This window comes from Mobula birostris, chromosome 5 (genome assembly GCF_030028105.1).
Source record: "Mobula birostris isolate sMobBir1 chromosome 5, sMobBir1.hap1, whole genome shotgun sequence".
Taxonomy (NCBI): domain Eukaryota; kingdom Metazoa; phylum Chordata; class Chondrichthyes; order Myliobatiformes; family Myliobatidae; genus Mobula; species Mobula birostris.
In genome coordinates, this window is record NC_092374.1 from 9,350,551 (window position 1) to 9,374,032 (window position 23,482).

At 45.1% G+C, this 23,482-nt stretch overlaps 1 protein-coding gene across 1 annotated transcript in view; it reads right to left on the reverse strand.

The window, feature by feature from the left end:
• poln (polymerase (DNA directed) nu) overlaps window positions 1–23,482 on the reverse strand; it is a 247,595-nt gene that overhangs the window by 122,887 nt on the left and 101,226 nt on the right. The window lies entirely within an intron of this gene.

Consider the following 23,482-nt stretch of genomic DNA (forward strand, 5'->3'; position numbering starts at 1 on the left):
ACAGCGGACCTGCCCTGGCAGAAACGGACATAGAAGGACAAGTTGAGAAGATTGTTTAATGTCATTTCCAGTAAACAGTAAAACAAAATAGTTGTTACTCCAGATCTGATGCAGCACAAAAAGTACACAATAAAATAAAGAACACAATAATGAAAAAAACAGAATAAGTACAATACATATATAACTTATATGCAAAGATTGATTGTATGTCCATAAAGTGACGCTAGGCGCAGGAATGTCTGTACATAAGGTGACTGAGAGGAAATGATAAAGTAGTGGTGGCGGGGGTATGGGGGGTGGGTTAGTGGTTGACCAGCCTTATTGCTTGGGGAAAGTAACTGTTTTTGAGTCTGGTGGCCCTGGTGCTACATAGCCTCCTCCCTGATGGGAGCAGGACAAGCAGTCCATGAACAGGATGGGTGAGACCCTTCATGATGTTACTGTCCCTTTTCTGGCAATGTTCTGTATATACATCCTTGATGGTGGGTGGGCTGTTGCCAGTGATACACTGGGCAGCTTTGACTACCCACTGTAGAGCCTCCCTGTCCACCGCACTGGAGCTTCTGTATCGTGCAGTGATGCAGCAAATTAGGATTCTCTCTGCCACACATCTAGCGATGAATGAGAGCAGATGAGAGGCAATGAAAACACTGCTGGCAATATGAGGTACAAAATACTGTGAGTCGACCTTTGTCATCGGTAAGCTCTGGGTTCCTGCTCCTTCCTGAGGGCGCCTTCGATTCTAAATGCATGTAGTTTAAACACATAAACTATGCAAACAGTTGACTGGAAGGAGCTCGTTTCTTCAGAACGTAAAATTTTAACAGAAATAAACCTGAAAATACTGCTCCAGGCTGAAGGCTAATGAGTTCATCGTCAGTAGAGGCCAATTCGTCAAGGTTACACTTCCCCCATGTATGATAATATTGAGAACGAGAATCAGAATCACTCTGGCCTCTTACTTCTCACCTGCTTATCACCTCCCCCGTCCTTCCCTTTCTCCTATGGTCTACTATCCTCTCCTATCAAAATCCTTGTTCTTCAGCCCTTTACCTACTACTCTGAGTGTCAGATGTAGGGTTTCCAGGAGACTTCCAGCCTCCCGGATGGCCACATCTGCACCAAATGCATCGAGATGCAGCTCCTTAGAGACCGTGTTAGGGAACTGGAGCTGCAGCTCGATGACCTTCGGCTTGTTAGGGAAAGTGAATCCGTGATAGGCAGGAGCTACAGGAAAGTAGTCACCCCAAGGCAACAGCAGACAGATAAATGGATGACTGTCAGGAGAGGGAAGGGAGAATGTCAGATAGTGGAGAGCACCCCTGTGGTCGTCCCCCTCAACAATAAGTACTCCATTTTGAGTACTGTTGGGGGGTGGGGGAACGACCTACATGTGGGAAGCAACAGTGGCTGTGTCTCTGGCATTGAGTCTGGTCCTATACCTCAGAAGGGTAGGGAACAGAAGATGATGGCAGCAGTGATAGGGAACTCTATAGTCAGGGGGACAGATGGGTGATTCTGTGGATGCTAAAAGGAAACACGGATGGTAGTTTGCCTCCCAGGTGCCAGAGTCCACAATGTTTCTGAACATGTCCACGATATCCTGAAAAGGGAGGGTGAACAGCCAAAAGTCGTGGTACATATTGATATCAACGACATAGGTAGAAAAAGGGAGAAAGTCCTGAAAGAATACAGGGACTTAGGAAGCAAGCTGAGAAGCAGGACCTCAAGGGTAGTAATCTCGGGGTTGCTGCCTGTGCCACGTGACAGTGAGGATAGGAATAGAATGAAGTGGCAGATAAATGCATGACTGAAGAATTGGAGCGAGGTCAGGGATTCAGATTTCTGGATAATTGGGACCTCCTCTGGGGCAGGTGAGACACATACAAAAGGGACATGTTGCACTTGAATCCAAGGGGGACCAATATTCTTGTGGGCAGGTTTACTAGAGCTGCTGGGAATGGTTTAAACTAATATGGCAGGGGGATAGGATCCAGTATGATAGAGCCAGCAGGTTTACAAGTAGATGATGGGTGTAACATGAACGTAAGGAAAGACAAGCCAATGATTCGGTATAAATGCAGACAGAGCAAAGAGTTAGATTGTACCACAGAGGCAAAATTCAAAAGGGCGAAGAATGCAGGACTGAAGATATTGTATTTAAATACACGTAGCATTTGGAATAAGGTGGATGAACGTAGAAACATAGAAAACCTATAGCACAATACAGACCCTTCAGCCCACAAAGCTGTGCTGAACATGGACTTACCTTAGAAATTACCTAGGATTGCCCATCTTTCTGAGCTCCATATACCTATCCAGGAGTCTCTTAAAGGACCCTATCGTATCCGCCTCCACCACCATCGCCAGTAGCCCATTCCACGCACTCACCACTCCCTGCATAAAAAACTTACCCCTGACATCTCCTCTGTACCTACTTTCAAGCACCTTAAAACAGTGCCCTCTCGTGCTAGCCATTTCAGCCTGGGAAAAAGCCTCTGACTATCTACACAATCAACGCCTCTCATCATCTTATACACCTCTATAAGGTCACCTCTCATCCTCCATCGCTCCATGGAAAATAGACCAAGTTCATTCAACCTATTCTCATAAGGCCTGCTCCCCAATCCAGGCAACATCCTTGTAATTCTCCTCTGCACCCTTTCTATGGATTCCACATCCTTCCTGCAGTGAGGCGACCAGAACTGAGCACAGTACTCCAAGTGGGGTTTGACCAGGGACATATATAGCTGCAACATTACCTTTTGGCTCCTAAACTCAATCCCATGATTGATGAAGGCCAATGCACTGTATGCTTTCTTAACCACAGAGTCAACCTGCGTAGCAGCTTTTAGTGTCCTATGGACTCGGACCCCAAGATCCCTCTGATCCTCCACACTGCCAAGAGTCTTGCCATTAATACAATCCAATCCAGGCAACATCCTTGTAAATCTCTTCTTCACCCTTTCTATGATTTCCACGTCCTTCCTGTAGTGAGGCAACCAGAACTGAACACAGTACTCCAAGTGGGTTCTGAGCAGGGTCATATATAGCTGCAACATTATCTCTTGTCTCTTAAACTCAATCCCATGATAATGAAGGCTAATGCACCGTAAACCTTCTTAACCACAGAGTCAACCTGCGTAGCAGCTTTGAGTGTCCTATGGACTCGAACACAAGATCTTTCTCATCCTCCACAGTGCCAAGAGTCTTACCATTAATGCTATGATCAGAGATTAAGGGAGCTAAGGCTTTACTCTTTGGAGAGAAGGAGGATGAGAGGAGACATGATAGAGGTGTACAAGATAATAAGAGGAATAGATAGAGTGGATAGCCAGCGCCTCTTCCCCAGGGCACCACTGCTCAATACAAGAGGACACGGCTTTAAGGTAAAGGGTGAGAAGTTCAAGGGGGATATTAGAGGAAGGTTTTTTACTCAGAGAGTGATTGGTGCGTGGAATGCACTGCCTGAGTCAGTGGTGGAGGCAGGTACACTCGTTAAGTTTAAGAGACTACTAGACAGGTATATGGAGGAATTTAAGGTGGGGGGCTATATGGGAGGCAGGGTTTGAGGGTCGGCACAACATTGTGGGCCGAAGGGCCTGTAATGTGCTGTACTATTCTACGTTCTATGTTCTATATTCTGCCATCATATTTGACCAACCAAAATAAACTACCTCACACTTATCTGGGTTGAACTCCATCTGCCACTCCTAGCCCAGTTTTGCATCCTATCAATGTCCCACTGTAACCTCTGACAGCCCTACCACACTATCCACAACACTCCCAACCCTTGTGTCATCAGCAAATTTACTAACCCATCCCTCCATTTCTCATCCAGATCATTTATAAAAATCACGAAGAGTAGGGGTTCCAGAACAGATCCCTGAGGCATATCACTGGTCAACAACCTCCATGCAGAAATTGACCCATCTATAACGACTCTTTGCCTTCTGTGGCAAGCCAGTTCTGGATCAACAAAGCAATGTCACCTTGGATCCCATGCCTCCTTACTTTCTCAATAAGCCTTGCATGGGGTACCTTATCAAATGTCTTGCTGAAATCCATATACACTGCATCCACTGCTCTACCTTCATCAATGTGTTTAGTCATGCCCTCAAAAAATTCAGTCGGATTCGCAAGACACAACCTGCCTTTGACTAAGCCATGCTGACTATTCCTAATCATATTATGCCTCTCCAAATGTTCATAAATCCTGACTCTCAGGATCTTCCGCATGTGGTGCAATTAGAGATTGGTCAATATGACATTGTAGGCAACACTGAGTCATGGGTGAAAGAAGGCCATAGTTGGGAGCTTAACATCAAAGGATATACTTTATATCGAAAGGACAGGCAGGAAGGCATAGGCAGTGGTGTGGCTTTGTTGGTAAGAGATGGAATTACATCTTTAGGAAGAGGTGACATAGGGTCTGAGAATATAAAATCTTTCTGAGTAGAGTTAAGAAACTTCAAGGGTTAAAAAATCATTATGGGAATCATATATAGACCTCCAAATAGTAGCCAAGATATAAGGATATGATTGCAAAGGGAGCTAGAAAAGGCGTGTAATAAGGGTAATGACACATTTAGAATGGAGGACTTCAGTATGCAAGAGGATTGGGAAAATCGGATTGGTGTCGGATTGCAGGAGAGGGAATTTGTTGAGTGCCTACAAGATGGCTTTTTAGCACAGCTTGTGCTTGGGCCTACTTGGGAAAGGTAATCTTAGATTGGGTGTTGTGCAATAATCCAGATCTTATTAGGGAGCTTAATGTAAAGGAACCCTTAGGAGGCAGTGATCATAATACGATTGAATTCATACTGCAATTTGAGAGGGAAAAGCATTAGTCACATGTATCAGTATTGCAATGGAATAAAGGGAATTACAGAGGCATGAGAGAGGAGCTTTCCCAGTTGGATTGGAGGAGGATACTGGCAGGGATGACGGCAGAGCAGAGATGGCTGAAGTTTCTGGGAATCGTTCAGAAGGTGCAGGATAGATATGTCCCACAGAAGAAGTTGTTTTCAAATTGCAGGGGTAGGCAACCGTGACTGACAAGGGATATTAAGGACTGCATAATAGTGAGGGAAAGGGCATATAAGGAAATGGCAGATGAACTTAATGGGTACCTTGTAGCTGTCTTCACTGTGGAAGACACTAGCAGCCTTAGGTGGATAAGTCACCTAGAACAGATGGACCACATACCAGAGTCCTGACAGAGGTTGCTGAAAAGATAAAGAATGCATTAGTCATGGTCTTTCAAGAATCACTTGACCCTGGCATGGTCCTGGAGGACTGGAAGATTACAAATGTCTCTCCTCTCTTTAAGAAGGGAGGAAGGCAAAAGAAAGGAAAGTAGAAACCTGTCAACCTAATTTCAGTGGTTGGGAAAGTGTTGGAGTCTATTATTAAAGAAGAGATTTCAGGGTACTTGGAGACTAATGATAAAATAAGTCAAAGTCAGCATGGTTTCTGTAAAGGGAATCTTGCCTGACAAATTTGTTAGAGTTCTTCGGGGCAGTAACAAGCAGGGTGGACAAAGGAGAGGCAGTGGATGTCAATTACTTGGATTTTCAGGAGGCATTTGGTAAGGTGCCACACATGAGGCTGTTTAACAAGGTAAAATCCTATGGCGTTACAGGAAAGATACTGGTATGGATAGAGGAAAGGCAGACAGGCAGGAGCAGCGAGTGGGAATAAAAGGGACTTTTTATGGTTAGCTGCCAGTGACTAGTGTTGTTCCTCAAGGGTCAGTATTGGGACCACTACTTTTCACATTTTTTGTCAGTGATTTAGATAATGGAATTGATGGCTTTGTGGCAAATTTTGAGGATGATATGAAGATGGGTGGAGGGATAGGTAGTGTGATTACAGCAGGACTTATACAAATTGGAAGAACGAGCAAAAAAGAGGAAGATGGAATACAGTGTTGGGGAATGTATGGTAATGCATTTTGGTAAGAGGAACAACAGTGCGAACTATTATCTAAATGGGGAGAAGGTTCAAACATCGGAGGTACAGAGGGACTTAGGAGTCCTCGTGCAAGACTCCCGGAAGGTTAATTTACAGGTTGAATCTGTGGTAAAGAAGGCAAATCCAATGTTGGCATTTATTTCAAGGGGAACAGGATATAAAAGCAAGGGGATAATGCTGAGCCTTTATAAGACACTAGTCAGGCTGCACTTGGAGTATTATCAACAGTTTTGGCCCCATATCTCAAAAAGAATCTGTTGTCATTGGAGAGAGTCCAGAGGAGGTTCATGAAGATGTTTCAGGGGATGAATGAGGTTAACATATGAAGAGTGTTGGGCAGCTTTGGACCTGTACTCACTGGAATTTAGAAGAATATGTGGGGATCTCATTGAAAACTACCGAATGCTGAAAGGACTAGATAGGATGTTTCCTATGGTGGAGTTATCCCGAACTAGAGGGCACAGCCTCAGAATTGAGGGGCGACCTTTTAGAACAGAGGTAAGGAGGAAATTTTTTTATCCAGAGAATAGTGTATCTGTGGAATGCTCTGCCACAGACTGCGGTGAAGGCCAAGTCCATGGGTTTATTTAAGGCAGAAGTTGAATGTTTCCTGATCGGTCGGGGTATGGCGAGAAGGCAAGTGTACGGGGTGGAGTGGGATCTGGATTCAACTACGACAGAATGGTGGAGAAGACTTGAAAGGCTGAATGGCCTAATTCTACTTCTTATGGTCTTATGGTCTACCCACCTGGTTTCACCTATCAGCTTCTAGATATCCTCCTTCTCCTCCTCCCACCTTCTTATTATGGTATTTTCCCATTTCCTTTCCTGTCCTGAAAAAGGTTCACAGCCCAAAATACCGACTGTTTGTTGATTTCCATAGACGCTGCCTGACCTGCTGAGTTCCTCCAGCATTTTGTGTATGCTGTGAAATTTGTTATTTTTATTACTTTTTATTCTAAAAATACGGGACAGAACAGACCCTTCTGGCCCACAGAGTTGCGCTGTCCAGCAACCCATTGATTATAACCCCAGCCAAATCACAGGACAATTTACAATGTCCAACTAACCTACTAACTGGGACATCTTTGGACTGTGGGAGGATACTGGAGCACCTGGAGGAAACTTTCTTCCAGAGTATGCCAGAACTGAACTCCCAACTCCAATACCCCAAGCTGTAACAGTGTCGCACTAACCACTGCGCTACCCGGTCTTGCAACAGCAGTACAGTGTAATACAAAAAAACTATAAATTACTAAAAGAAATATATATTATAAAATATTCGTGGGCACGTGGCCAAGTGGTTAAGGCATTGGACTAGCAACCTGAAGGTCGTGAGTTCGAGCCCCAGCCGAGGCAACATGTTGTGTCCTTGAGCAAGGCACTTAATCACACATTGCTCTGCGACAACACTGGTGCCAAGCTGTACGGGTCCTAATGCCCTTCCCTTGGACAACATTGGTGTCGTGGAGAGGGGAGACTTGCAGCATGGGCAACTGCTGGTCTTCCATACAATCTTGCCCAGGCCTGCACCCTGGAGAGTGAAGACTTTCCAAGCGCAGATCCATGGTCTCGCAAGACTAACGGATGCCTTTACTTTACTTTTACTATAAAATATTCACATTATTAAGTAGTACAAAAAGAGAGAAAAATAGAATAAGTAACTCAAAACAAATCTTTAATCTTTATCTGATTTATTTGATGTTATGAAAGAGTTAAGGTGAGCATGTTGTGACCGTGCTTCGTTGGCACCAGAAGCACAGCAACACTTTCAGGATGCTTGCAACACAATCTTCAGACGCCTACATGTGACAAATAAAGCTAATCTTTACCAACAAACACATCAGCAACATGGTTAACCAAATTTCCTGATGAGCACAAGTAGAAATTTCTGTTTCTATGCTAGTCTATAAGACCATAAGACATAGGAGCAAAATTTCGGTTCGATCCAGTCTGTGTAAAAGGCACATGGGCACACAAGTAAATCCATTTCATTCTGTATAGTAAAATGCATCGCTTGTGTTGGCAACCAACACAGCCCAAGGATGTGCTGAAAGCAATCTGCAAGTGTTGCCATGCTTACAGCATCAACATAGTATGCCCACAACTTACTAACCCTAACCTGTACGTCTTCAGACTGTGGGGGGAAACCAGAGCCCCATGAGGAAACCCACGCAGTCACAGGGAGAAGGTACAAACTCCTTACAGACAGCAACGGGAATTGAAGTCTGGTTTTCATTGCATTAACTGCTGCACTACCACTCCATTTCTCAATACACATTAATAGTCCAGCTCAGCAAATCCAGGGCTGCACTTCCAGTTCATTCAGGGTCTCAGCAGGGGGAAGTCGAGGACAAACCCTGTAACACTGACTGAAACGATTTCACAGAAATTCCCTCACAGTGATTTGCATTCAATGAATATTGAATAGTCACATGACCCTCTGCTTAAATCTGAATAGTTACCGTAGTAACCTATTTAATGAATTTTTAAAGGAGTTGCAATGTGATCTATAAATAAAAGCAACTGCTACCAATACCGTTGCCATGATGAACAGATAATAGGGAAAGAGGCATTAACATGCTTCAAACCACACATATTTACAACTGAACTGTTTACATACTCCACTTTTAATATTCTGCTGGAATCTCCTGTGGATTTATCCTTATCCTTTTCCCATTCCTCATCCACACTCCATTGCAGTTTGCTTCCACTGTCCTTGGCCCCAGCTGCAAACTCGATAACTGACCCACTCCAGTTATCTGTGTGTGTGTGTGTGTGTGTGTGTGAGAGAGAGGGGGGGGGGGAGGGAGAGAAGGAGGGAGGGAAAGACGGGGAGAGGGGAAGATGGAAAGAGAGAGAAAAAATGAGTAAGTGAGTGAATGTGTGTATGTGTGTGTGTGTGCATGTGAGAGAGAGAGAGAGAATGAGGGGGAGACAGAGAAGAGGAGGGAGGGAGAGGGGGGAGCGGGAGAGTGGGTGAGTGTGTGCATATGTGTGTGTGTGAGTGGGGTGAGAGAGGGGGAGGGAGAGTAGGGGAGAGAGAGAGAGGGGGGACAGAGGGAGGGGGAGAGAGATGGAGAGAGAGATAGAGAGAGGAAGAGAGTGAGTGGGTGAGTGTCAGTGTGTTTGTATGTGTGTGTGTGTGTTGGTGGGTGGGAGGGAGGAAATGGGCTTGTGTAGTTGTTGTTGTTGTGGCTGTTCTGTTGGACAATGTGGACATGCTATGTGAGCACCGGAATAAACAAATCTTCTCCAACTAACCTCCCCTTAAACTATTCCCCCCACACTTCCATCATTTCTACCACCCACTTACACACTAGGGGCAATTTACAATGGTCAGTTAACCTAATGTTCAAAGATATCACCAAGCTGTGAGGTCCGTGACTGAGTTGATTTTTTATTAGTTTCATGGGGATGATGTTAGGGACAGGGCAGGCAGTTATTTTATTTTACTTATTTTTTACTTTATTTTGACATACAGCACGGAAAAGGCCTTTCCAGCCTTTCAAGCCACACCGTCCCGCAATCCCCCAATTTAATCCTAGCTTAAACACGGGACAATTTACAAAGAACAACAAACCGGTACATCTTTGGACTGTGGGAGGAAACCAGAGCACCTGAGGAAACCCACACAGTCACAGGGAGAACGTACAAGCTCTTTACAGACAATGGCAGGAACTGAACACAGGTCGTCTATACTGTAAAGCACAGTGCTAACCATTATGCTGCTGTGCTGGACGGGTTGGGCTTTTGGGATGGGATGAGATGGAGGTAGAGGTCTGGGCAGGAGCTGGTATTCGGAGTCCAGGGTTGGACCACTCTGCAGTCGAAGTTCAGCGAACCCAGACCTCAGGTCACCAGGCGCTGAGGAGATCAGTGATTCCCAGGTTAGCGAGTCCTGGGTCCCAGGTCAGAGGTCCATATGGATGGGAGTCATGAGGGCCCTTGAACCCTCTGCCCCTAGTCACCAGGATCAGACTTCTGTGTAGCTCTGGAAGATTAAACCTATGATCAGCTAGTCCTGTGGTTGATACCCAAACACAGGCGAAGTCCGGAGGGTAAAGGCGAAGGTCAAAATCCAGAGCAAGTCAGGAGGTAGAAGGCCAAAATCAGCAAGCCCAAAGATAGAGGGCCCAAGGCCAAACTGGGATCAGAGGTCCATGGAAGTCCAGAAGTCAAGGTCCAAAGGTCAAACCTGTGATCAGTGAGTCCTGGGATCTAGGCCCAAATAGAAGTTGGCAACATCCAAAGTTGGAGACCGATGACTGTGAGAATCTGAGACCAAGGACTGGAGGCCTGGAGATGGACTGTCCTAGATAGATCTATCAGCTTGATACATCAGGAGGAGGGAGAATGGGACAGAGAGGAAGAAGATTTCCTGAAATTGGTATTTGTATTGGTATTTGTTAATTATTGTCACATGTACCAAGATGTAGTGAAAAACATGTCTAGCACTTGTCTATTCATACAGATCAAATCATTGAACAGTGCGTTGAGCTAGAACAATGGAGTGCCACGGTTGCGTAGCAGTTAGTGTGACACTATTACAGCCTGGGGTGTCAGAGTTTGGAGTTCAATTCTGACACCAGCTGTAAGGAGTTTGTATGCCCTTTCCCTAAACACGTGGATTTCCTCCAGGTGCTCCTGGTTCCTCCCACGGTCCAAAGATGTACTGATATTAGATTAATTGTTGGTTTTACATGGCCCTGTGATTAGGCTAGTGTTAGATAGGTGGGTAGCTGGGCAGCATGGCTCATTGGGCCGGAAGGGCCTGTTCTGCGCTCTATCTCCAAAAAAAAGGTAAAACAATACAGTAACAATGCAGAATAAAGTTCAAAAGTTACATACAAAGTACAGTGAAGGTAAACGATAAAGTGAAAGATCATAACCAGGTAGATTGTGAGGCCAAGAGTTGATTTTATCATGCAATAGGTCCCATTCAAAAGTGTATCACAATGGAGTAGAAGATGCCCTTGAGCCTAGTGGTATGTGCTTTCAGACTTCTATATCTTCTGACAGTGGGAGAGGGGAGAAGAGAGAATGTCAGGGTGGGTGGGGTCTTTGATTATGTTGTGTTCATGCCGTAGGGCCGTAGACTTGCATTGGTTGATGACTCGACCTAGAACTTTGAATTTATTTTTAATGGATTCATGTCCTCCTTTTTACTTTAATCCCTGACAATGTCCTTGATACAGGCCGCAAAAGTACAGTGCAGAATTCTACTGCGCTGTCACTATTTTGCAGTGGTAATGCATGCTTGCAGTTTCAATGCATTACTGCATTGTCAGTACGTAGATTTATCAGGAAGCAAAGGTTCCTAATAAGAAAGGTTCCTGATATGAAGTTCAATTCATGGTCAAATAGGTTTTTGTAAGGAAGATCATAGGAGCAAATTTAGACCATTCAGCCATTCAAGTCTGCTCCACCATTCCATCATGGCTGAACGTGGATCCCACTCAGCCCCATACATCTGCCTTCTCACCATATCCTTTGATGCCCTGACTGATCAGGAAATGATCAACTTTCACCTTATATATATCCATGGTCTCGGCTTCCACCGCAGTCTGTGGCAAAGCATTCCACAGATTCAATACTCTCCGGCTGAAAAAATTCTCCTTAAATCTGTTCTAAAAGGTTGCCCCTCAATTTTGAGGCAGTGCGCTCTAGTTCTGGATACCCCCACCATAGGAAACATCCTCTCCACATCCACCCGATCTAGTCCTTTCAACATTCAGTAGGTAAGATGATGGTCTCCTCATAGTGCCGGTCCGTACCACCCAATTACACCCACGTGACAAATTAACCTACTAACCAATATGCCTTTAGAACGTGAGGGAAACTAGAGCACGCCCAGGAACTGAAACTGTAATAACATTATGCAAACCACCACACTGTTGGATCTATGCTTTCTGAATAAACAGGAATGCTGTACATGATAAGATCAGCAATAGTTAGTGGAAGAAACACCTTGGCCCAGGTGATCTTGATCCACAGGAGGTCAGAGCAGGGAATGGAGACAGTAGCTGAGATCTTTCCAAATTATCTGGATAAGGATAAGGATAAGTGATCAGAAAATATTTCACTAACAGAAGAATAAGATGCAAGGCAAAACATTGATCAGGAAAATGCACCAGTCAGTGAGATAGAAAAATGTCAGTTGACATATTATCATAACCTTGTGGAAACAGGTTACAGCAGATTAGCTGTTTTATTGAACCAATGCAATGCACCAACTGTGAAAATACAACATAGAACATAGAAAAGTACAGCACAGGAAAAGGCCCTTCAGCCCATCATGTTGAGCCAACCTTTTAACCTACTACAAGATCAATCTAGTCCTTCCCTCCTACATAGCCCTCCATTCTTCTTCAAAATGTTGAAAATCACCTCACATCAAATGACTCTATGATGATTGATTGATAGATTATCTGTCGTGTCTGATAATGACAGTGAAGGAACTGATTTGGGAAAGTTTTTAAGGTGGAATAGCGGATGCACTGTACTCTCTTGACCGTGTTAGTCTGGGTCCAGTGGTACGAATAGTCATTACATCCTGTGGACTTCCTTAGTTGCAATGGATGACCATGAACCACTCATGCCCTTCGCTCTCCAGGAAGCATTGAAGAATTGCCTTAGAGTCATACAGAAGTACAGCATGGAACCCTCCAGCTTATCCAGCCCATGTCTTATTGGCCATTGGATCTCACTCTTGATCTCATCCACCTTTGTCCCTGTCTCACTAGGATATGAGGCATGGAGCCACAGGTGAGAGTTGAGTGCCCAGTGGAACACTATTGGCAAAGAGCTCAAAGATGCAACTTGAAGAAAGCAGGGTATGACTAGTAGAAACATCTAGACATACAGTACTGAGCAAAAGCATTAGGCACATACATATAGTTAGGGTGCCTAAGACTTTTGCACAGTACTGTATTTGTCAATGTGGAGCAGAGAGCAAGTTTGTAAATCTGGCAGGAGCAAAGGATGTTGGGAATGGCAAAGGAGGAGTGTGGGACAGGTGCCAGAGAAGGAGTGCCAGGTGTGGGGGGGGGGGCAGGTTAGCACAGGTGCAGACACACCCAGCCCTGAGGCACCAGGCAAGGTCATTGATTCCAAACAATTGGTGTGTTGATCATTACAGACTGTCTCTCTGGTGCTTCCTGTTCCCTCCCCTCTCCCTTCCCCTTTCCCAATCATGATTCCTCTCTCCCTGCTCCCTTTCCATTCTCATGCCTAAACAATGGACATTGTGAAGGGATTAGTTTAGTTAGGCATACAATTACTTGTTTAATTAGTTTGGTACAGCATCGTGGACCAAAGGGCCTCTTTCTGTGCAATGTACCAATATGTACATATCTCCGTGACAAGTTACAAGTATGGCCAAATGTTAAATTATTCACTGTTAAATTATTCAAAGTTATTACGCTGGGATCTCCCAGTGGTCACACATTTTAATTCCACATCCCATTCCCATTCTGATATGTCTATCCACGGCCTCCTCTACTGTAAAGATGAAGCCACACTCAGGTTGGAGGAACAACACCTTATTTTCCGTCTGGGTAGCCTCCAACCTGATGGCATGAACATTGACTTATCAAACTTCCGCTAATGCCCCACCTCCCCCTGATACGCCATCCATTATTTATTTATTTATTTATATTCCTTTTTTTTTTCTCTCTCTCTCTCTCCCTTTTCTCCCTCTGTCCCTCTCACTATACCCCTTGCCCATCCTCTGGGCTTCCCCTCCTCCCCCTTTTCTTTCTCCCTGGGCCTCCTGTCCCATGATCCTCTCATATCCCTTTTGCCAATCACCTGTCCAGCTCTTGGCTCCATCCCTCCCCCTCCTGTCTTCTCCCATCATTTTGGATCTCCCCCTCCCCCTCCCACTTTCAAATCTCTTACTCACTCTTCCTTCAGTTAGTCCTGATGAAGGGTCTCAGCCCGAAACATCGACTGTACCTCTTCCTAGAGATGCTGCCTGGCCTGCTGCGTTCACCAGCAACTTTGATGTGTGTTGCTTGAAATTCCAGCATCTGCAGAATTCCTTGTGTTTGCGTTGTTAAATTATTTAATTTGTTTTGTTCCTCATTTTCTTTACTAGCACCTCATTTTTGAAACAAGGCTTGCAGTCACTTAGCGATACCATCTGGCCCCATCGTTGTGAAATGGGGTGTAGGAGTCCCACTATAGGAGTCAGCAGTGTGGGGTCATTCACTGCAAACCAACTGCGGTCGAAGTGTAAACCGCAGTCAGCAGCTCCGGAAGCTTGAAGTTCTCCACTGGGTTACAAGCCTCAGCCTCTGGCTGCGTGCCAGGTTCCTGTGGCTGGGTTTGTAAGTGGCGAGCAGCGCAGAATCCAGAAGCAACTGCAGTCTTTCAGTACCTCATCTTCCTTAGCCACAGTGTCTCCTGTAATTTATGGTGTCAATATACTGTCCCTCATGGAACACTTCCGTCAGTACTACCCACAACTATTTACTGCTGCTGCTACCAAACTGCAGCTTCACGTCAGTGTTTACTAAAGTGGCAGCAAGAAGACATATCGAGAGACATGTTAAACCAGGTGGATGTTCCAGTACAGAGTGGAGAGACAGATAGATAGATAGAGAGAGAAAGAGAGGAGGGGGGCAGAAATAGAGAGGGGGGAGAGAGATAGAGAGATAGAGAGAGAGAGAGAGAGAGAGAGAGAGGAGGGGGCAGAGAGGAGAGGGAGAGAGAGAGAGAGGAGGGGGCAGAGAGGAGGGGGGGGCAGAGGGGAGAGAGAGAGAGAGAGGGGGGCAGAGAGGAGAGGGAGGGGGCAGAGGAAAAAGAGAGAGAGAGGAGGGGGCAGAGAGGAGAGGGAGGGGGGCAGAGGAAGAAGAGAGAGAGAGGAGGGGGCAGAGAGGAGAGGGAGGGGGGCAGAGGAAGAAGAGAGAGAGAGGAGGGGGCAGAGAGGAGAGGGAGAGAAGGGGGCAGAGGGGAGAGAGAGAGAGAGAGAGAGAGAGAGAGAGAGAGAGAGAAGGGGGACAGAGGAGAGAGAGAGAGGAGGGGGGCCAGAGAAGAGAGAGACACACCTATTATAGCTGTTTGTAAGGAGCTTGTACGTTCTCCTCATGCCTGCGTGTATTTTCTCTAGGTGCTCTGGTTTCCTCCCACATGCCAAAGACGTAAGGGTTAGTAGGTTAATTGGTCCCATGGGTGTAATCGGGTAGCGTGGGGTCATTGGGCCATAAGGACCTGTTACTCTAAATAAATAAACAAATAATAAAGCTGACTCTGATTCTGAAATCAAGGCTCCACATAGCATCCTACGTTGATTCTGAGGGTCTGATGAGAGGTCACTGACCTGGAACTCTTTCTGCAGATACTGCCTGACCTTCAGTGTTATCTTGGTTTCCACAATGTGCGGTGATCAGCTCTCAGCCCAAAGGCCCCATGTCATCAGTTAAAAAAAGGAATCACTCTTAATCTGACCCTTAAACTGATATTACCAGCACAACACAAATTAACACAAACCTCTATCGAAGTTATAACATAATATTTTAACTCTAATAACATTAGAGTGATAGTTATACAGCATGGAAATAGGCCCTTCAGCACAATGCATTCACGCTGACCAAATTGCCTTACTGAGCTATTCCCATCTGTATGCATTTGGCTCATATGCCTCTAAACCTTTCTTGTCCATGTTCTGAATTTGTGTACGCACCAATCCAGATTAACTAAATATAAGTAAACACAAGAGATTCTGCAGATGCCAGAAATCTTGAGCGCCACACACAAAATGCTGGAGGAACTCAGCAGGTCAGGCAGATTCTATGGAGGGGAATAGAGAGTCAATGATTAGACTAAAGATACACAGTGGGTTTTACAGTGGTTTTCAAGAGGCGTTAAAAGTGCTAAGACCAGAATGCGTCTACACTGGGATCCTTTCCACACAAATATCTCCTTCTTTCCCTCATAAAGAAAGCACACCAGCATTTTTACATTCTTAGAAGGTTATGGAGGTTCATCTTGTAAACAAACACTCTAACAGACTTCTACTGGTGAAAGTATCCTGGTTACATCACAGCCTGGCATGGAAATTCAAATGTACAGAAAAATAGGAAGATACAGAGAGTAGTGGACTTAGCCTAATAAATCACGGGCACATCCCTTCCCATCACTGGTAGGCAACATCCATCATCAAAGATCCTCACCATCTGGCCATCCCATCTTCTCCTGGAGGAACAGAAGCCTGAAGTCACTCACCACTAGATTCAGGAATAGCTTCCCTTCAACCATTCAATTCCAGAACTAACCAGCAAAACCCTAATCCACTGCTCAACAACTTTGCACTAAAGTTAGGTTTTTTTTGTTCTGTGTTCTTTCTAGTAAAAAAAGTGTATAATTTATGTTTAATTCATAATTTTCTTGTGAATGCTGTTTACCTAATGCTATGTGCTTTTGATTGTTGCAAGTAAGTTTCTCGTTACACCTGTGCATACATGGACAGCACGGTAGTGTAGAGGTTAAAGCAATCGCTTTACTGTTCGGAGTTCGATTCCTGCCTTTGTCTGTAAGAAGTGTAGTCCCTGACTGGGCTCGTTAGCCGGCTTTGCTAACAGCTACATGACTCGGCATTGAGGAGGCCACCATTCATAGATAATATACCTCGGTATGATTTGGGGTTCAACCAAACAGGAAAGCTGGGATGTTCTGATCAACAGAGCCCCGATTTCTGCAAATGCTGTGTAAATACTACCCATACACAATTATCAGTTGGCAAGAATTAACAGATTGCACACCGCAAACAATTATAAAGAAAGTGTATTTACTAATTTCAGCTTTATCAAACAGTTAATAAGAGGAAAAAATAAGGAAAAGGAAAAATGAAAGAGCCCATTACATTAAACCAGTTTAAGTGTGCACATGGCATTGGAGCTGATATTGTTCAAAAGTTGGGTATGACCATTACCCACAGTGCTGAACTCACATCAAAATCACTGGAACAGCCTCCCATCTTGGACTCCTTCGTCTCGCGAAGCACTCCTTGCCATCACGTCTTTCTGTCGGATCAAATCCTAGAGCCATCCCTCCTGATCTGCTCTTCTCTCCACCTCCCGCCAAAAAGACCACGAACCCCACCAGTGTTGAACACAAATCTCCCTTTGCCCAGCTCTCTCTAGAGCCTTCTCCCAATTCCACCACTCTGAATGGCTGTCACAACATTCCTAAATTGAACATCATAGTCCCTTATCTTTAGCCAAAACCAAAACATTCTACCAGTAGGCCACACTGCTCTTAAAGAAAGCTAGAAATTAAGTACCATACAGCATTAGCAGTAGGGATTTGTACATTGTCCCTGTGACAAGCACCAGCACCAGTGACTTACGTTTAAGAAATGCCTTTCACTTTGGAAAATACTGCAGAACAATAATTTTCACGACATATGTCGGTGATAATAAACCTGATTCCGATTCTGAAGTGTCAAAGGAAAGTAAAACAATTTTAAAAATGTGTGCGGAGAGTTGAGAAAGTGCTCAGGTATAAAATTGGCTGTGATTCTATGATAAATGCAAGATATTCTGCAGATGCTGGAAATCCAGAGTAACACACACAAGATGCTGCAGGAACTCAGCAGGTCAGGCAGCATATATGGAAATGAATAAACAGTCGATATTTTGGGCCGAGATTGGGTTTCGGCCCGAGATGTCGACTGTTTATTCTTTTCCGTAGATACTGCATCATCTGCTGAGTTCCTCCAGCATTTTGTATGTGATTCTAAGAAATGGTAGATCAAGTTCCAAGTGACCCAGTGCCCTAGACCTGCTCTAGTCTCTCATGTTCTGAACAGATCATCATGATATGGAGGTATGTGTGAAGGTAAGATCGAGGAACAACTGCACAGGCACGTGGACGTCAGCAAATTACACTGGCTGGAAGAGTATAAAAGGAGATTATTTTTTCTTTGGCAGTTTGATCGAGGAACGACTGCGCAGGCGTGTGGACGTCAGCGAGTTAGACCAGTGGGAAGAGTTTAAAAAGAAGACAGCTTTATAGAGCGGGCATCCGAGTAGGGGTAGACAGAGTAGGAAGGCTTTGGCTCAACGGGGCTTCAGCGATAACGGGTTGAGGCGAAGTAGGTTACCTGTGAAGAACAGAAACAGGAACTATGTCTGTGAGGCCAATGTTCTGTACTGGGTGTCAGACGTAGGAAGTCTGGGAGACTCCCAACTTCCCAGAAGGCCACATCTGCGCCAGGACCAGGTATCTCGAGCTGCAGCTTCTTAGGGACCAGGTTAAGGAACTGGAGCTTCAGCTCGATGACCTTCATCTGGTCAGGGAAAGTGATGAGGTAATAGCAAGGAGCTACAGACAGGTACACACACCGGGGCCTCGGGAGTTAGATAAGTGGGCAAAAGTCTGGAGAGGGAAGGGCAAGGGTCAGATACTAGAGAGTACCCTTGTGGTTGTCCCCCTTAACAATAAGTACTCCTGTTTGAGTACTGTTGGGGGAGACTGCCTACCTGGGGGAAGCAACAGTGGCCGTACCTCTGGAACAGAGTCTGGCCCTGTGGCTCAGAAGGGTAGGGAAAGGAAGAAGGCAGCAGTAATAGGGGACTCTATAATTAGGGGGTCAGACAGGCGATTCTGTGGACACAGGAAAGAAACACAGATGGTAGTTTCCCTCCCAGGTGCCAGGGTCCACGATATCCTGAAGTGGGAAGGTAAGCAGCCAGAAGTCGTGGTACATATTGGTACCAACGACATAGGTAGGAAAAGGGAGGAAGTCCTGAAAACAGACTACAGGGAGTTAGGAAGGAAGTTGAGAAGCAGGACCACAAAGGTAGCAATCTCAGGATTACCGCCTGTGCCACGTGACAGTGAATAGAGTGAGGTGGAGGATAAATGCGTGGCTGAGGGCAGGCGTGACCTGTACAAAAAGGACAGGTTGCACTTGAATCTGAGGGGGCCCAATATCCTGGCAGGGAGGTTTACTAAGGCTGCTGGGGAGAGATTAAACTAGAATTGTAGAGGGGTGGGAACCGAACTGAAGAGAAAGAGGAAGGGGCTGTTGGCTCACAAATAGAGAAAGCTTGGAGACAGTGTGAGAGGGAGGATACACAAGTGATACAGAAGGGATGCGCTCAGACCGATGGTTTGAGATGTGTCTATTTTAATGCAAGAAACATCATGAACAAAGCAGATGAGCTTAGAACATGGATCAGTACTTGGAGCTATGATGCTGCGGCCATTACAGAGACTTGGATGGCTCAGGGACAGGAATGGTTACTTAGAGTGTCAGGCTTTAAATGTTTCAGAAAGGACAGGGAGGGAGGTAAAAGAGGTGGGGGCATGGCACTGCTGATCAGAGAGAGTGTCACGGCTGCAGAAAAGGAGGAAGTCGTGGAGGAATTGTCTACTGGGTCTCTCTGGGTGGAAGTTAGAAACAGGAAGGGGTCAATAACTCTACTGGGTGTTTTTTTAATAGACCACCCAATAGTAACAGGGACATCGAAGAGCAGATAGGGAGACAGATTCTGGAAAAGTGTAATAATAACAGGGTTGTCGTGGTGAGAGATTTTAATTTCCCAAATATTGATTGGCATCTCCCTAGATCGAGGGGTTTAGATGGGCTGGAGTTTGTTAGGCGCATTCAGGATGGTTTCCTGATACAATATGTAGATAAGCCTACAAGAGGAGAGGCTGTACTTGATCTGGTATTCCGAAGTGAACCTGGTCAGGTGTCAGGTCTCTCAGTGGGAGAGCATTTTGGAGATAGTGATCACAATTCTATCTCCTTTACCATAGAATTGGTGAGGGATGGGAACAAACAAGTTACGAAAACATTTAATTGGAGTAAGGGGAAATATGAAGCTATCAGGCAGGAACTTGGAAGCATAAATTGGGAACAGATGTTCTCAGGGAAATGTATGGCAGAAATGTGGCAAATGTTCAGGGGAAATTTGCGACGGGTTCTGCATAGGTACATTCCAATGAGGCAGGGAAAGGATGGTAGGGTGCAGGAACCCTGGTGTGCAAAGGCTGTTGAAGATCTAGTCAAGAAGAAAAGAAAAGCTTACAAAAGGTTCAAAAAACTAGGCAATGATGGAGATCTAGAAGATTATAAGGCTAGCAGGAAGAAGCTTAAGAATGAAATTAGGAGAGCCAGAAGGGGCCATGAGTAGGATTAAGGAAAACCCCAAGGCATTCTACAAGTATGTGAAGAGCAAGAGGATAAGACATGAGAGAATAGGACCAATCAAGTAAGTATAACATTGGAAAAGTGTGTATGGAACCGGAAGAATTAGCAGAGATATTTAATGAATACTTTGCTTCAGTATTCACTACGGAAAAGGACCTTCGCAACTGTAGGGATGACTTGCAGCAGATTGAAAAACTTGAGCATATAGACATTAAGAAAGAGACGTGCTGGAGCTTTTGGAAAGTATCAAGTTGGATAAGTCTCCAGGACCGAATGAGATGTACCCCAGACTACTTGGGAGGCAAGGGAGGAGATTGCTGAGCCTCTGGCAATGATCTTTGCATCATCAGTGGGGATGGGGGAAGGTTCCAGCGGATTGGAGAGTTGCAGATGTTGTTCCCTTATTCAAGAAAGGGAGTAGAGATAGCCCAAGAGATTATAGACCAATGAGTCTTACTTCAGTGGTTGGTAAGTTGATGGAAGAGATCCTGACCGGCAGGACTTATGAACATTTGGATAGGCATAACATGATTAAGAATAGTCAGCGCGGCTTTGTCAAAGGCAGGTCGTGCCTTACAAGCCAAATAAATTTTTTGAAGAATTGACTAAATACATTGATGAAGGTAGAGCAGTAAATGTAGTGTATATGGATTTAGGCAAGGCATTTGATAAGGTACCCCATGCAAGGCTTATTGAGAAAGTAAGGAGGCATAGGATCCAAGGGGACATTGTTTTGTGGATCTAGAACTGGCTTGCCCACAGAAGGCAAAGAGCAATTGTAGACGGGTCATATTCTGCATAGAGGCTGGTGACCAGTGGTGTGCCTCAGAGATCTGTTCTGGGACCCCTACTCTTTGTGATTTTTATACATGACCTGGATGAGGAAGTGGAGGGATGGGTTAGTAAATTTGCTGATGATACAAAGGTTGGGGGTGTTATGGATAGTGTGGAAGGCTGTCACAGGTTACAATGGGACATTGATAGGTTGCAAAACTGGGCTGAGAAGTGGCAGATGGAGTTCAACCCACATAAGTGTGAGGTGGTTCATTCTGGTAGGTCAAATATGATGGCACAACATAGTATTAATAGACAATAGACAATAGATGCAGGAGCAGTCCATTCAGCCCTTCGAACCAGCACCGCCATTCATTGTGATTGTGGCTGCTCATCCACAATCAGTACCCCGTTCCTGCCTTCTCCCCATATCTCTTGACTCCGCTATCATTAAGAGCTCTATCTAACTCTTTCTTATAAGCATCCAGAGAATTGGCCTCCACTGCCTTCTGAGACAGAGCATACTACAGATCCACAACTCTCTGTGTGAAAAAGTTTTTCCTTAACTCCATTCTAAATTGTCTACCCCTTATTCTTAAACTGTGGCCTCTGGTTCTGGACTCCCCAACATCGGGAACATGTTTCCTGCCTCTAGCTTGTCCAATCCCCTAATAATCTTATATGTTTCAATAAGATCCCCTCTCAGCCTTCTAAGGTCCAGTGTATACAACCCCAGTCACTCCAATCTTTCGACATATGACAGTCCCACCATCCCGGGAATTAACCTCGTGAACCTACGCTGCACTCCCTCCATAGCAAGAATGTCCTTCCTCAAATTTGGAGACCAAAACTGTACACAGTACTCCAGCTGTGGTCTCACCAGGGCCCTGTACAACTGCAGAAGGACCTCTTTGCTCCTATACTCAACTCCCCTTGTTATGAAGGCCAGCATGCCATTAGCTTTCTTCACTGCCTGCTGTACCTGCATGCTTACTTTCAGTGACTGATGAACAAGGACACCTAGATCTCGTTGTACTTCCCCTTTTCCTAACTTGACACCATTCAGATAGTAATCTGCCTTCCTGTTCTTGCCATCAAAGTGGATAACCTCACATTTATCCACATTAAACTGCATCTGCCATGCATCTGCCCACTCACCCAACCTGTCCAAGTCATTCTGCATTCTCATAATATCCTCCTCACATTTCACACTGCCACCCAGCTTTGTGTCATCTGCAAATTTGCTAATGTTACTCTTAATCCCTTCATCTAAATCATTAATGTATATTGTAAATAGCTGCGGTCCCAACACCGAGCCTTGCGGTACCCCACTAGTCACCGCCTGCCATTCTGAAAGGGACCCATTAATCCCTACTCTTTGTTTCCTGTCTGCCAACCAATTTTCTATTCATGTCAGTACCCTACCCCCAATACCATGTGCTCTAATTTTGCCCACTAATTTCCTATGTGGGACCTTATCAAAGGCTTTCTGAAAGTCCAGGTACACTACATCCACTGGCTCTCCCTTGTCCATTTTCACAGTTACATCCTCAAAAAATTCCAGAAGGATAGTCAAGCATGATTTCCCCTTCGTAAATCCATGCTGACTCAGACCAATCCTGTTACTGCTATCCAAATGTGCCGCAATTTCATCTTTTATAATTGACTCCAGCATCTTCCCCACCAGTCAGGCTAACTGGTCTATAATTCCCTGTTTTCTCTCTCCCTCCTTTCTTAAAAAGTGGGATAACATTAGCTACCCTCCAATCCACAGGAATTGATCCTGAATCTATAGAACATTGGAAAATGATTACCAATGCATCCATGATTTCTAGAGCCACCTCTTTAAGTACCCTGGGGATGCAGACCATCAGGCCCTGGGAATTTATCAGCCTTCAGTCCCATCAGTCTACCCAACACCACTTTCTGTGTAATGTGAATCTCCTTCAGTTCCTCCGTTACCCTAGGTCCTCCGGCCACTATTACATCTGGGAGATTGTTTGTGTCTTCCCTAGTGAAGACAGATCCAACGTACCTGTTCAACTCGTCTGTCATTTCCTTGTTCCCCATAATAAATTCACCTGTTTCTGTCTTCAAGGGCCCAACTTTGGTAAGGTAATGGTAAGACTCTTGGCAGTGTGGAGGGTCAGAGGGATCTTGGGGTCCAAGTCCATAGGACATTCGAAGTTGCTGAGCAGGTTGACTCTGTGGTTATGAAGGCATACAGTGCATTGGCCTTCATCAACCATGGGATTGAGTTCAAGAGCCGAGAGATAAGGTTACAGCTTTATAGGGCCTTGGTCAGACCCCACTTTGAGTGCTGCGCTCAGTTCTGGTCACCTCACTACAGGAAGAATGTGGAAACTATAGAAATGGTGCAGAGGAGATTTACAAGGAAGTGGCCTGGATTGGGGAGCATGCCTTATGAGAATATGATGAGTGAACTTGGCCTTTTCTCCTTGGAGCGGCGGAGGATAAGAGGTGACCTGATAGAGGTGTATAAGATGATGAAGCATTGATCGCGTGGATAGTCAGAGGCTTTTTCCCAGGGCTGAAATGGCTAAC